Source organism: Charadrius vociferus, unplaced genomic scaffold, assembly GCF_000708025.1.
Source record: "Charadrius vociferus isolate BGI_N301 unplaced genomic scaffold, ASM70802v2 scaffold217, whole genome shotgun sequence".
NCBI classification, from domain to species: domain Eukaryota; kingdom Metazoa; phylum Chordata; class Aves; order Charadriiformes; family Charadriidae; genus Charadrius; species Charadrius vociferus.
In genome coordinates, this window is record NW_009649190.1 from 987,682 (window position 1) to 1,003,695 (window position 16,014).

General features: G+C 38.5%; 1 protein-coding gene across 1 annotated transcript in view; it reads left to right on the plus strand.

The window, feature by feature from the left end:
* PLCL2 (phospholipase C-like 2) overlaps positions 1–16,014 on the plus strand; it is a 106,005-nt gene that overhangs the window by 40,074 nt on the left and 49,917 nt on the right. The window lies entirely within an intron of this gene.

Genomic DNA, 16,014 nt, shown 5'->3' on the forward strand with positions numbered 1-16,014 from the left:
GAGTGCAGACCATTTGACAGAGGTTTCTCAAGGCTGAGTTCCTTAAGGTTCTGGAAATAATATTGTGCTGATGGAACCTGCGGGAGATGAAGACTATTTAAATGGGGGTACTTAGAATAAAGTACTGACCAAAATGAACCCTTTACAGTGTAATGCATACAACTGCAACTGTTCTTAAAAAATGCTTAAGTAAATAACCTGATGAATAGGCTGGGACCAACTTGTTGATTTTTCAGTTTTGTAAAATTTCTGCGCTTTTCTGTTGTAAGGTTAATTTGTTTCCTCTGACTGAAAGTTCAAATAGCTAACTTATACTTTGTTAAATGATTGAAATAGAGTTGCAGCATAGAGCAAGTTGCTGAAATAAGGCATCAACATAAATCAAATGAGAAGTTACCAAACATCAGTAAAATAGTTATAGCACTTATTGTTTGTTCTTTCCTTCTAAACTATAATGATAATTAAAATCCAATGATACAGAAAAATTGGCCAGCAATAAGCTACTACAGATAGGAACGGACAGTTCTGTTAATATTGCCAGAATGCTTTTGCTGTGTTCAGTTAACTTTGTACCTCAGAGAATTGGTTGATAAATAGCATTTTCAGTTATAATGTGACTATGTTTAGTTCAGAATTCAAAGTGGATAATAGATAATTAATTCTATATTCAAATGTTTAAATACGCAAGATACAGTATTCAAATAATTTAATAATTTTGTTAACTTTTTAATTATCCGTTGCATCAAATTAATTCAGCAAATTGTTTTCCCTTACATGTATTCTGTCTTAGTACTGAAATCTAAATCTTCTAAAGCAGCATTCCACTAATGGTGCATCTGCTTCCTCTCAGTTTTTATGCTTTCCTTTGGCTTCTCTGTCATTTCAGACTTAAGTTCTGTTGAGTCCAACAGAGCAAGTCATGTTGCAGCATAAATTTACCAAAATGTGTGGAAATCCAGGTAAAGTTAGTTAAAGATGTGCTGTTGAAATGCTTTCCTTACAATCTATTTTTAAAGCAAAAAAACCAAGAGTTTTGAATTTTAATGTCAGTGCTTTTCATTGTTTTTTTAAATCTAATAATCTCTTCGGCTTTGTAAGTGGTTAAGAGATTTGCTATTTTTGTCTGTGTATTAGTTAAAGTATTCTGAGAGTTGTTTAATATACAAAATGTAGTTCCTTCAATTTTTTATTATAGCACTTGAATGCTTGCCTTGATTTTCAGGGTTCAAATGTGGGTATTAATACTGACGGCTTGTCTGCTTTTCACTAGATTAATTGGTGTAGGTAACCTGAGGGGCAGCTCTGTTTTTAGGGACTACGCAGATTTTAACAGCAGGCTTCTTTTGCTGGTGTAGTTAAACTACTGTGAGGAGTAAGCTGAGTAACCAAAAGACTAATTTACAGATATGGCTGTGTCCATTCTAGTACTTCTCTGGTACACTGGTGTCATTTACAGCTGCGACTTTCTTTATGTTACCGTACACTGTACAGGCAAACTTTTAAATATAATCTAAATGTACTCTCCGCCACATATGGATTACACTATCTGCATATGCTTTATATACAAAAGTGGTTACTGTGATTTATTTTCAGTTCTGATTAACAGTATTAGGAAAACATTTTTTGCACAAAAGTTTCGGTGTTGAAGATTAATGTTTAAGTAATTTTTAAAATAATTTAAACGTTTCAAAAGTTTTGTTAAATCAGTAATTATAACAAAATAGAAAATAAACAGTTGAATGTAGGAAGCTGGGAGGGTGAGGGGGATGACTCTAATGGAACAGTTCTAGTTTCTGTCTCTCTGCTACATTGAACAAGAACAAAACTTCTCATGAAGTCACTGTGAGGTTGCAATGCGGGTGCTTATAAGGCTGAGATAAGGAAAACTAATGTAGCTTCTAAGCACTATCTAAACTTTTCTTCAGCCTTTTCTTGACCACCCAAGGCATGCTCATTTTTGCCCAGTGGTTTAGGCAGGTGGGACGCTGACCTGATTTCAAAGGACAGAGGTAGCGCCCTGTGCTGTGAGCAGAACCAGTGGAGGCCTTGGTTTCAGAGTGAGCAGACAGTAATTCAATTTGAAGTAAATGGATGAGAAAATTGTTTTGGTTCTGTGATTGGTTTTTAGATGTCATTGAGTTAATTTTTGTGCTCTCTACAATGTGGCTTTTTTGGGGTATTTATGATGTGTAAGATATTCAGAAAGCTGCATACGGTGTAACGAGATATGGTATTTTAATGAAAGATTGATGATATTTCCCTAGTATGTCTCAGTAACTTAAAAATGAGTCCTGTTTTCCTACTAATTAATTATCTTTTCCTCCACAGAACACAATTACAGTATTACCATATTTTCATTATTGCCCATATCAAGTATTAAATACAATGAGCTCTGAAAATTAAAAGTAGTATTATTTTTACCTGCCATATTGTCCTGAAGTTTACTGAAGTAGCCCTTCTCCACATCTAGAAGGATTGTAAACTTTATTTCAAGATATTTGAGGTTCTTGCGTACTTTCTTAACACCCCAAATGCTGGAATTCTAATCTATGTTGAGAATTTGCATTAAGATCAACTGCTTGCTAAGGCACCACTGTTGTAGATGGGATTTTAGAAATTGTCTTCAGTGTATTTGCTCTTGACTCTTGCATCCTTTAACTGCTTGAAAAGGTAATGTCCTATAGTGATGCTTATTCAGCATTCCTCACAAGGTAAACTTGTAGCAAACGATAAAAACATACCCCTTTAAAATAGTAAAAGTCTGGAGAAAACTGCTATACCTGGTAATTTCTATTTGTTTAATTGTAATTGGTAGAGCATGCAGATGACTTACTAGGTTTGGTTTGTCAAAGCTGCAAACATTTATAGAAATTTAAAATCTAAAGAGCATATGCATTGCTTATTGTTTGTTGGCTTAGGGATAAACAAGTACTTTATACTATTTGATTTTGCACTCTCTCTTGTGTCTTTCTGTTACAGGCATCTTGTATTAAATATTTATAGTTCACTGCTCTTTTCTAAGTGCTTGTAACTGTTATGAATAATTAAAGAACATAGTTAAGGGGAAAGAAGGGCATTGATGTAGCATTCAGAATGAGAATTTCCTATAATTGTTTGACAACTGTAAATTATATACATCTGAAAATCAACAAGGAAAACATGAGAAGCAGCAGTGTGTGTTTACCAAAGGTACTTGGGTTCACGTTTTCTCTGCCTGTGTGATAGCTGAGCAATGGTAACCTGGTGAATATTTTTTGTCTAATTCATAAAGATTGTCCTCCTTAAAAATAAACAGTTAATTATCACTGTTTAATTATCATTGCCATCTCAGTAATGAGGCTGAAATAGCAACTCAAAGAAGAATTTGCAAGATAATATTTTTTTAGCAAGTAGTAAGTTTTAAAAATGTCCAACTTTTGTACTTAATTTAATACTGAATCATGTACATGAACTCTTGATAGCATTGAAGAGTTAATATTGGTAATGGTCACTCTCCTCCTTGACAAAAAGTAACTTATCTTAAACCACAAAAGCAGAACAATTCAGCTTGTGAAGTTCCGTCTTTCTTTAGAGTTATCTTACGAAATTTGCTAGTCCAATCACCATTAGTCAAGAAGCAGATCTGAAGACACCGTTCATCAATCACCTCAAATGAAGCTAATCAGTTGATGCTGCAGGGCAAAGTTAATGATAGTTTTTAGTATAAAAAAAAAAGTCCTCGTTTTATTCTTCTTAAGCCTGAATGTTTTACTTGGATAAAATAACCTTTAGGTGATAATTTTACTTCTGTGTTGTTCCTGGAAAACACTCAGCAACAGGAAAGGACACAAAAAGACACCAGGAACTTTCCAAGAGAGCAGATGACGTTTGGGTTGAAATCCAGGCAAAATACATGAATTGTCAGTACAGGTGGAAATGAACATTTTGTCACATCAGTAAACGTGAAATTGTGTGATTTAGTCATAACCTTGTGCCGAGAGTTTGGGTGAGATGACTTGTGTGGATGTGTGAAAAAAGTCAGTCCTTTAAATTATATAACACATCTATGGGCAGTCTGCTGCTTGTTTTTTGTAGCAAGAGTTGTTTGACAGTTAAGGGACTATCGTGTAGACTACTTGCCACAGTAGAGGAGAGACAACACACTTTTCTGCTTTCTGGCTAAATTAGTCATTTATAACAAAGACAATTATTTTCATTTGTTGGTTTCATTTGCAGCATTGAAAAATATGAATCTTGTCTGCATGGAGTAAGATGTCCTTTTCCCTATTGTTGTTATTTTAATATTTATATTTATGTAATTTCAGTTGCATCATGGAGTACGTACCTGTGATGGCACCGTAAAATGCACTCTCTAGAAGCTTATTTTTGTCAGGTGGTTTGTCCTCTTGTCCCTCATAGGTCTGGGTGACATGTAGAACATAGGAATGTTAATATTTATAAAATGAAACTTAACACAATTAATTGCAGAAGGGCTTGGGCATCCCAGCTCTCACTGAAAGTAACTTCCCTCTTGGCATTCAAAGAGTCCTTCAGCCTGGTCCCGCAGAATGATTCCTTACTTGTCTTCTGCAATTCTACCATTATAATCATACAAAAGTGTGAAATATACCAGGAACATACAAATACATACAATTATGTTACTTTTAATAATTAAAACTTAAGTTCTTCAGAAGCAGTTTAATTTGCTAGGGAGGCCTTAGAGTTAGGTTCATGAACTGATTCTCAAAGGTAAGAGTTGAGAGGCTGGCACATTAAGTGTCTCCCTACTTTGTGAACAGAGGACTGCCACCTCCATCTTCATGTTTCAAGACACCTTCAATGAGTCTTGCTTTTTTTTGCGCCATTGTCAAATTTTTCAAAGCCTCGTTTAATTCTACTTTGCTTATTTGGAAGTGATGTGGAAACAGCAGTCTTTAACTTAGGATTAACACATTGTGTTTGCACAAATCTGCACAGAATTTGCCTTGTGGGTTATGAATCATAGGATAGTGTCTGGGCCTGCTAGGTGGGAAAGTTGGTAAAGAAACCAAATGAACAAAACAAAACCAACCCTTATGCCTGTGGGAAACTTTGGAAAAGTTGCTAGGAAGGCTTTACCAAGAGGAGTGGGAAGGGGCAGGGAGGCTTGAGCCAGTGCTCACACTTACCTTTGCTGGTCCTGCTCTTGGCTCCTCTTTCCTCTCTGATGATGAAGAGGAGCAGCACAGGGAGAGATGAGGCAGCTTTCAGCAGAGCCTGTGCTGCATCTGAAATTACAAAAGTCTTAAACGTTGTTACTGTGTTATCTTTGTAAGTCACCCACATGCTGTCTTTTTGCTTTAAACTGTGAAGCCTGACAGCTGTGTTACGGAAGTTACTTATTTTGCCAGTTCAGTCAAATTGTTGTTTATGCCTGAAACAAGAAATGGAAAAATGCTGTGCTTTCTACCAGTGGAGCTGACTTGCAGTCAGTTGCAGACTTTGGTTCTGTGGTTTTGGTTTTCAACTTCGGAATGATTGCTGTAGCATTCTGCTTATTAATTCTTCTTGATAGTTTTTGATTAAAATGCTCACGAAAGTGTATCTTAGCTATACCATGTGGGTATTTAAAACATTATTGAAGAACTGAAAATGAAAATGCTCAGCATTTAAATAGCAGTGCATGTATGCAGAAAGAGCGTCTTGCTGGTTTTAAGGATCACAGCAAAGACTAAGAGGCTTCTTCACTCCTGAGCTGTGCTAAAACCTGTTGGGGCAACTTGCTCATTAGAATCCTCCAGTATCTTCTTGTGCAGTCAGCTTTGTCATCTTCAGTAATTCTTCAAGCTGAAAGCATATGTGTTCCTCTTATTCCTTTTTCTGGTCATCAGTGACTGAAAAAATAAATACACAAGTGTCTCTATAGTAGTTAAAATGGTCTGTTTGCCATAGTTCAGATATAATTTCTTAGTGCATGAGAAATAAGGAGTCTAAGATACTTTCTATTTACTTATCTAGGATTATTAGCCTTTTCACACCATTAAGTAATTTTTAACTTGACTTTCTGTCCATGCAATTTCCTTAGTTTAAGACTAAACTGTACATGGTAGCTACTGGTTTTCATAAGAATTATTGTAGTTTATATGAATTTGGTTAAAATACTGCTTTTTTGGATGGGAATATATATGTTTTGCTTTTACTGAGTTTGTGAAAAGTGGATACCTCTTTTGCTTCTTTGGAAATGCAACCCAAAAGCCTGAACTGTAACTGACTCAATAAAATTAAAAACTTGGACATTCATGCCAAGCATAACTCAGGCTTTGGCTCTCTCATTGCTCACAGCAGTCTGTGCAGTTTCCTTAGATGCTTCTTATTTATTTTCTTTTGAAATTAGACTTCTCTTTTTCCCTTTCCCCTGTTCATCTGTGTTGCAAATTAACCCCTGAAACCTAATGCCCCTTTATTTTACTGTCATAAATATGCAGATGTAGTTACATATGAAAGCAAACCTCAGCTGTATTTGAATGTCATTTTGACTACCGTATTTTAACATTCAGGTATAATATTATCAAGTTCTCTCATTATGTGTATTGCTTTATAAACATAACTGCATTTCTGTGAATTACAGTAGTTGCTGCTATAAGGCAAACATACTTGGCAGCATGAAACTGCTGAATGGAGAGGTCTTAGTTACTGTAAACAGTTTTTTAAATTTAGGTCAACATCAAACAGAGTATAAGTAGTTACAACTCCTTTATTTTCAGCGGAGTAAGCGATATCAGATTGTTTACGTATGTTTGAAAGATATACGGATTTGTGTGTGCTGAATTAATACATTGAAATACCACTTTTTAATATTTTGTTAATTGATCGTCAAGAGATCAGGCATACATTTTGCCATTAGATACATGGCCCTAAGAAGAGATGGCTAAACTGTTTTGGTATGTATTCTCTGTTATGGTTAAAACTGATGCTCAGAATTGAAACTTCAAAACACCTGTTGAAAAGGAGGAAAATCAGCAGTGTGCTGTGTGTAGTCGCTATTCTGTCATTTAACTGAAGAACATATTCTGAGTAAGCTGTCATTTCTTTTTTAGTTCTCTTCGTAGAATTTAACCAATATGACTTGCAGACGCTAACAGCGAGGAATATAATACAGTTAACATTTTGAGACATGAGATGTGTTCATGCTGCTTTAGCAAGTTTTAGCATTGGAATTAAGACTTTCTCTTACCTTGCTCAGCTTGCGTCGACTTAAAGAGCTGAGTGAGAGGGAGCGAGGGGTGCAGCATGCCTGTGGATGTCTTCGGCATCTTGGTGGAAGAAGTGTCTGCCTCATGGCAGAGGTTCATGGAAAACTCCCCTGCGACATACTGCGAGAGCATTTGAATGTTGAAGAACCTAAGGATACAGCACACAAAGACAGCAACATGAAAAACATATTAAAAATGGTTTCTTTACTCTGGCTAAACCGATCAAATGACTAAATAAGCTCTTCAGTAAGAAGTTTGACAAAGAAAGCCTTAGTCTAGACTTTATTTGCAAAACCATATCCTGTTATTTCCCTGCTTGTCACAGTCTTTAACTGAGTTAAATTGCCTGCTCTGAAAGCAACAAGAGCAGCACAGGCTACCATTTTTCTCTGCTCTTTCTAATAGATAGTGGAGTAGTGATCTCTCTCATGCAATACACTCATAAATTTTCTGGTGTCCTGTTTTCTTGAAGTGAGGCAGAACAAAATGAGCCAAAGGAGCCCTGAGAACCTCAATTCTGTTATTTTATGGTGTTGGTAGTGCTTTCTTATACCTTACCTTTATGTTCAATATGTTTATGAAATTGATGACGTACATTCTGTGAGGTGGACCAAGACGAGAGATTTTCTTTTCCCTAATGACATAAAGTTCTCTTGTCAGGTCCTGTAGGATCTGATTTCAACAGAACAGTTTCAACTGCATTGATTTGAATTGAATTAATTTCTTGATAAAGTGAGTGATTCTGTTCTTTCCTCCCATTTTTAATTAATTCCCCACTTCCAGTGATTATTTTGAACCAGCTCTGATACTTATGTTATCGCATGGCCAGTTGTTTCAGCTCATTAAAATTGCAGAAAACTAATTCAGCAAAAAAGAGATTTTTCGTTTCCTGAGGTATTAAGGTAAATTAACTTACTGTGTGTCAGATGGGTGCTAATGTGGGCCTGAGGAGCTGAGGTGAGCAGAAGGGAGGTGTAGCTGGGGCAGGAGGAGGAAGAGACGGAACAGAAAATTGATGTTTTGAAGAGGGTTTGAAGAGGAAATTGGTTTACCTGTAGCATGAACCACGCAATTAGCCGATCTGTAATAATACAGATAATTTTTGTTTGAATATTGAGCTAAGACTTGCTCCTGTGTCCATATTCCCTTAATAATAGAATTCTCTTAGTAAAAAAAGATTAAAAAAAAGGAGGATTGTTACTTGTGCAGCTAATCTTTGTATTTTTCTTTCCTCCTCACTGTTATTTATAACACTGTGTAACTGAGTTTGGCTGGGGTCAACCCACCACACGCTGAAAAAATACATTTCTCTTAAAAGATTTCTGCAAACAACAAATATACCATGATTACCATTTTGGAAAAATATTTAAATGCTGAGCTCAAATACAGTGATTCAGGACGAGTGGGAGGCCCTGTGTTTTCCAAATAGCTGATGTTTTGTCTCCCTCCAAAAGCCTATTATTTCAGTTGAGGACTCTTCACTTTGTCTTAGATAGTACTGTGCAATGCTGTGTACCGTTAGGTAGTGGCTACAGTTCCATTCAGAAATTATTGTACATGGTGTGATTTAATATATGCCATTTCTGAAGTGTTTGGGATTCTGTCAGCTGAACTGCTGATTACTTGGAGAGTTTTTTTCTTGTTTTGATTCTCACATGCTCTGCAAGCTTTGGACAGCTGTGTTAAAGCATTATAAAGTATGTGCTTTTTCGTGAATTTGGGTCACTGTGTTAGAGTCTCCTAGTAATGGCAACTAAAAAAGTACTGACTAGGAAGAACGTAGATACTTGGCTGGTGGAGAGAGGCTGCGTGGTGGCTGTCAGCAGATTCTTCTGCTACGCTGTTGATTCCAGGAGAGTTGGGCTGAGAGAGGGTGCACGAAGGACGTAGACCTCCTGCCTTCGAGGACAGGGCTTCTAATAGTGAAATGCCTTTCCTGCCCCACCTTCTCTCTTCTTTTCCTCCCCCTTTCTCCCTGTTTCCTACCCTCTTCCAAAGAAGACTTTCACTCTGCCTTTAACTGCATGTAACTTTTGAAATCAATGCTAAATTTTGTGTCACAAAGGTAAAACGTTGCTGATTTTGGTTACCTGTTATTTTTTCTACTGACTCGTTCACGTAAAACCTAGTTTAGCTTCTTTTATAGTGCTGCACGTTATATTCTGGAATGAGCTGGCAGCTGTACATAGGCAACCTATACATAATAATTAATTCTTTTTTTTTTGTGTTTGCAAAAATAAGTGGTCCTGTTTATCATTGCCTTATCAGTTAAAGATTTTTCTTCAAAGAAAACTCTAAATATTTTTGCAATGAAAATATTTATAAAGAGAAGCGTAATATGATACTGGCGTTGTATTTGTAACTCATTTGCTGATCTGTGTCTACCTGCATATCTCTTTATATTTCTGAAACCACTGGTGAAACCTTGGGAAAGAACAAATTACTGACATTACCATATTTTTATTAAAATGCATTTATAAATCGAATATTTTAAAATACTGCCTTAAATATCTGTGGGTGTTTTTCCTTTGAATAGACCTAAGTATATAGAGACATATCTGAATGCCTTTTTGAGTATGAAGAAAATCTATAAAATTCAGAATTTTTGTTTTGCAAGGTTCTGAAGAAAAATGCTTAGGAATCTTAATAAAATAAACAAAGCTTCAATTTTTTTCTTTTAACTAACCGCTTCCTGAAATAGGCTTACGTTATACATCATTTTGTTAAGCTAGGTGATTTTGCAATTGCTGCTGAATTGCATTTGATGAAGACAGGCAGTTTTCTTACTCAGATTGGCTACTTAAGTATCACATGCGCTATAAAAGCAAGTCATCAGTGAGTTGTGTAGTGTCAGAAGAGTAGTTGACTGTTCATCATGAAGATCATTAGACTGTCTGGTCCTGTCTTAGAGTAGTGTATTGTATTGCAACTGTTGGCTGCAGATGTACATTAAATTACTTCTAAAACAGCTTTTACGCTATATGACATTAAACAATAGCGTGATTTAAAAAAAAATAAAAATTAACCAAACTTAGGCATGGCCTGTGTTCTCACCTACTCACCAGTAATTGCTCAGGGTGTCGCCACAACGCTGACCAACGCTCAGATTCACAAACATGTCACTTAATTCTTCATTTACATGCAAAATAAAATTGATTTATTGAAAAGCTCTTGAGACACTGTATGTGATTGCAGTCTTGTTACTACACGTATGCACGGACATTGCCATCTTTGCTAGGCTGTGAATGGCTCAGCATCCATCTTGTTTCTGCCTGTTTGGGATTAATTAAGGAGGCATTCTTGGGACTGTGGCTCTTGTAGACCGTGTGCCATCATTGCCACAAGGTGGGAGTTTCTTCACACATTGTCAAAGTTCAGCCATTTACAATCAGAAAGCCTGCAGTGAGGTGCTTGGGTTGAGGGAAGGTGTCTTTTGCTGTGGTTTTTATGTAGTTGCTTGGTTGGCAAAGCACTCACCTATTCATTGAGTGATTGGGCTCTAGTCCTTCTGCCTGGGGATCTTCAAACCCTCAGCCTCTCATGTGCTAGCTGCATGCTCTCTAGACTAGGATGGAGCTGCCTTCCATGCTTCTGATGAACCTTTAGTATATAAACACAAATGGAAATTTTGTACGGTTAGAGCATAAACAAGAAGCGGCAGGACCTGTCACCTGGGGAGGTGGGTATTCCTCTGAGAGGGCAAAATTCAGTCTTCCGGTCCCTGCTGGATGGACTGTTTGTATGTTTTGCATTCAGGGTCACCCGGTGAAGTGTTTATGGAGTAATCACATGAGGGACTTTCACTTCCCAGATGAGTGCTCTAAAAATGTGTCATTCTGCCACTTCCTCTTGTTACCATTGTATTTTCTTTGTGAAGTCCTCTGTCCCAAAAGGAGTACCTTAGTGAACTAAATGCAGATAGAGGCAGTAATCGTTAAATCCCAGTCAGCGTTAACTACTGCGTCAAAGCTGCAGGTAGCTGCTGTAGTTTTGGAGAGAGGCAGAATCGCAGATGCCCATCTCTGAATTTTGCATTTGCAAATATAAGGACCATGCTCTATTGGCAGATGGAGGACTGTCCTGCATAGTGCTCCGGTGGCAGTCCCTCACTTCCCACCTTGAGGGGGTGGTGAGACACTGCCTGGGGCTGTAAGTGTTGTCCCAAAGTGTTCTAGATTCCACCATACCGAGCGATACCTAAACTTCTTGGTAACTCCAGGATTGAATGTTTTTTGAAGTACTGCTTTCCCCATGGTGTCTTCTGGGGCGTGATTCATTTGGGCATTTACAGGCTGTAAAGTTCACTCTCTGCGTATTTTCCTTTATTATATGATTGCAAACCTGGCACTTTTCATTGTTTCCTCTATCATCCTGGTTTATTACGTTATCGGATCTCTGTTTGAACTCCACCACTGTCCCAATCAGTACCCATGGTTATTGGAACTGGTCTTTAAGTAATTTTATCATGAAGTTGCATATATTAAAAGCTTTGCTGTTCAAGAATGATGTGCATATCTCTCAGTCTCCAGTTCAAGACACTTTGTTGCCTGCGGAATTCTGGTTTGTAGATAGTGCTGTCTTAGTCACGCAATCATTTCTTTGCCTGTACCTTGAGAGGAATAAAAAAAATGTTATCATGGAGATACTCTTCCCTGTTTGTTTTTTTAAGCAGTTTTCTCCAACTTTCTCTTGTCTCATAAGTGCCTTAGATATCAGCTGGGATTATTTCTGTTTTTTAAACTGCTGGCTACTTTGCTTTCTGTTGCTACCAACTCCTGGATAAAATTAAACTCTTTGTGTTGTCACTTTTAGCAGATATTAGCAAAGTTTCACAACAGTTTTATCTGTGCTCTGGTCTGTTTCTCGAAACTTCTTGCAGGTGTCCTTGGATGTAGCACACATGGTTTTAGGAAATGTATTGATGAGGTGGTTGTTCTGGTTCAATCATAGAATCATAGAATTGTCTAGGTTGGAAGGGACTTTTAAGATCATTAAGTCCAACCATCAACTTAGCACTGCCAAAACCACCACGAGACCATGCCCTTAAGCACCATGTCTACCTGTCTTTTAAATACTTCCAGGGATGGCGATTCCACCACTTCCATGGGAAGCCTATTCCAATGCTTGATAACCCTTTCGGTGAACAAATTTTTCCTAATATCTAATCTAAACCTCCCCTGGCACAACTTGAGGCCATTTCCTCTTGTCCTATCGCTTGTTACTTGGGAGAAGAGACTGACCCCCACCTCGCTACAACTTCCTTTCAGGTAGTTGTAGAGAGCAATAAACTCTCCCCTGAGCCTCCTTTTCTCCAGACTAAACAAACCCAGTTCCCTCAGCCACTTTGCATAATACTTGTGCTCTAGACCCCTCACCGGCTTTGTTGCCCTTCTCTGGACTTGCTCCAGAATCTCAGTGCCTTTCTTGTAGTGAGGGCCCCACAACTGAACACAGTATTTGGGGTGGGGCCTCACCAGTGCTGACTACAGGGGAGCAATCATCTCCCTAGTCCTGCTGGCCATACTGTTCCTGATATAGGCCAGGATGCTGTTGGCCTTCTTGGCCACCTGGGCACACTACTGGCTTATATTCAGTCGGCTGTTGAACAACATCCCCAGGTCTTTTTCTGCCGGGCAGCTTTCTGGCTGCTCTTCCCCAAGCCTGTAGCGCTGCATGTGGTTGTTGTCACCCAAGTGCAGGACTCGGCACTTGGCCTTGCTGAACGTCATACCACTTGCCTCAGCCCATCGATCCAGCCTGTCCACATCCCTCTGTAGAGCCATCCTACCCTCAAGCAGGTCGACACTCCCGCCCAACTTGGTGTCATCTGCAAACTTACTGAGGGTGCACTCTATCCCCCCCATCCAGGTCATTAGTAAAGATATTAAAGAAAACCAGCCCCGATACTGAGCCCTGGGGGTCACCACTTGTGACCGGCTACCAACTGGATTTGACTCCATTCACCACAGCTCTTTGAGCCTGGCCCTCCAGCCAGTTTTTCACCCAGCAAAGAGTACCCATCCAAGGCACAAGCAGCCAGTTTCTCCAGGAGAATGCTGTGGGAAATGGTGTTGAAGGCTTTACTAAAGTCCAAGTAAACAACATCCACAGCCTTTCCCTCGTCCACTAAGTGGGTCACCTTGTCGTAGAAGGAGTTCAGGTTAGTCAAGCAGGACCTGCCTTTCATGAAGCCATGCTGACTGGGCCTGATCACTTGGTTGTCCTGTATGTGCCACTCAAGATGATCTGTTCCATAACCTTCCCTGGCATGGAGGTCAGACTGACAGGTCTGTAGTTCCCCAGATACTCCTTTTGTCCTTTCTCGTGGATGGCCGTCACATTTGCTAACCTCCAGTCAACTGGGATCTCCCCGGTTAGCCAGGACTGCTGATAAATGATGGGAAGTGGCTTGGTGAGCACTTCCACCAGCTCCCTCAGTACCCTTGGGTGGATCCCATCCAGCCCCATAGACTTGTGTATGTCCAAGTGATGTAGCAGGTTGCTGTTTACTGTTGGATTATGGGGGCTTCATTCTGCTCCCTGCCTCCATCTACTCACTCAGGGGGCTGGGTACTAAGGTAACAACTGGTCCTACTACTAAAGACTGAGACAAAGAAGGCATTATGTACTCTGAAGAACAGGCAGTCTTCAGGGGAAGTTCTGAGTTATGATGACAGTACCTGTTATAATCTGAAGATTGACATAGTTTTCATTATATGAAAGATCCTAGAATGACTTTGAAAGTTGTTTCAGCACAAAAATTACAGCTTCTACCATGGACAGAATTATGCATCTGCACTGTAGAGCTAGTCTCACTTCAAGCATCTTGAACAGCGTCAAGAACACCTTAAGTCTCATGAATGCTGAGAAGTGACTCCTGTGTTTGTTCAGATACAAATAGTTTTCTGATGTGCCAGTTGTTTTGATTCAAGACAGGCTTAAGGCCATGAGAGACCTGACCCAGTTCATGATTCCCACCCCACTTTCAGGTGAAATCCTCCACATCATATAACAGAATATATCTGCCGCCTTCTCTATGTCAGGCTATATCTCTGGGGGTCACAAACCTGTTTCGTACAGTTTGTGCACACTATGCAATTACATTCTCAGCTTATGAGCGAGAGTTTCTTTTCTGTTTCTTTTCAGTCAGTCACTTACTTGGTGGATAATTCTGGCCAGTGTCTATGGGAAAATATCCTTTAAGTTCTTCTGTTTATGCAGATTGATTGTGATTGCCATGTCTCTGTCAGGATGGGGACTCACACAGGCAATCTGGTAGCTCAGGTTCATTGGTCACTGGAGAAGCCAAAACTATCAGAGGTGTTCTGGAGTTCAGAGCTGTGAGAAACTCTTTAATTTTTAATTTTAAAATTTGTCTCCACAGTCGTCACATTCAGACAGTGATGTCTACCGCCAGCAGGCTTTATATGAATAAGCCAAGTTGTGCAATTGCTTTGTCCTGCAGAAAGGCAGAATAGTGTTGAACTGGCTTCAAATTCACCTGGAAGGCAAGCAAAATAGTCTTGTAGGTGTGGTAGATTGAATTATCCCCCTTAACCACATGTGTAAACTCCAATTCAGTCTTTAGGTAACTGGAGTTGGGAATCGTGTTGCTTTGAGATGGACCTGTTTACATCAGATGACATCAAGAAATGGCAGATTTTTTTTCTCCCTTGCCTTTCAGTGTCTTGGATCAGACACAATCCTGATCATAGAGAAAGGCATAGACCTTTCTTCTGTTTGGTAATAGCTATCATGGTCAGGCAAGGTAATACTTCCCAGACCTTGATGGTTCTGGGGTCAGGAGGTTCTGTCAACTGTCTCTCACTGAAGAGTTTGAGAAATATATATGTAAACCAAATATATATATATATGTAATATAAGTATATATATAATATTCCAGTCTGAGTTCTATGACTGAGAAATCTATTGCATTAAGGAATGTCGGCACACTTCATTGCAATCCGTAAAATACTGGACAAGAATGTCATTGCTCATTTCTGCGGGGCTGTCCCTTGCCACTTTTTCAGGCTAGGAGATGTGGATATACAGGTAGGCAGACAAGAAGGTAGGCTTAAAATAGAACAAAAATCTTTGTAAACAAAAATCGCACTTGTAATGTATTGGGGTTTTTTTATATTAAAGAAATTTGCTTTTATTTGAAAGCACTCCTCATGCCCAGACTATATGTAATGAGATTCCAAGAGTCAACCCTGTGCTGTATCCATTGCAGGTGTTTGATCTGGACTTAGAAATGAAACAGTCCTATGTAGAGTTACTCACTTTTACTGAGCAAAGAGAACTTGAGAACTTGCGTAAAGCAAATTCTGCTGTCATTAAAGGTGCAAGAATAGTATGGTTGATTTTCTCAAACATGGAACGGCAAATATTAAGTCTGCTTACTTTACTAATCATTGTTTTCAATAAAAGGTTTTTTTGTATGCTTATAAATTAAATTACAAAACCAGAATTCTACATTTTTAGTTTAATGAAATTAAACATACGGTACATATGCTCTGAACTTGAAATGCATTCTGTAATGAATGTTTTTTATTTAAATATCTGTTCAGCATTGCAGTCGTTAAAAGTTTTCTTTCCCTCTCCTTTCTGCCATATAAGCAATGCTGATTTGCACTGGAACATACTTCAAACGGAAAACTATTAGAGGGAAAATCAACATTCTTTTTGTACGCAGCTGGAAAAGTAATTTTTTGAGCAGTGCTGGAATATAAGAAGGACACTTCTAAATAGGATATCTAACATAGATTATTTCATGAAAGTATTTTGGACTAAAATTAGCTTT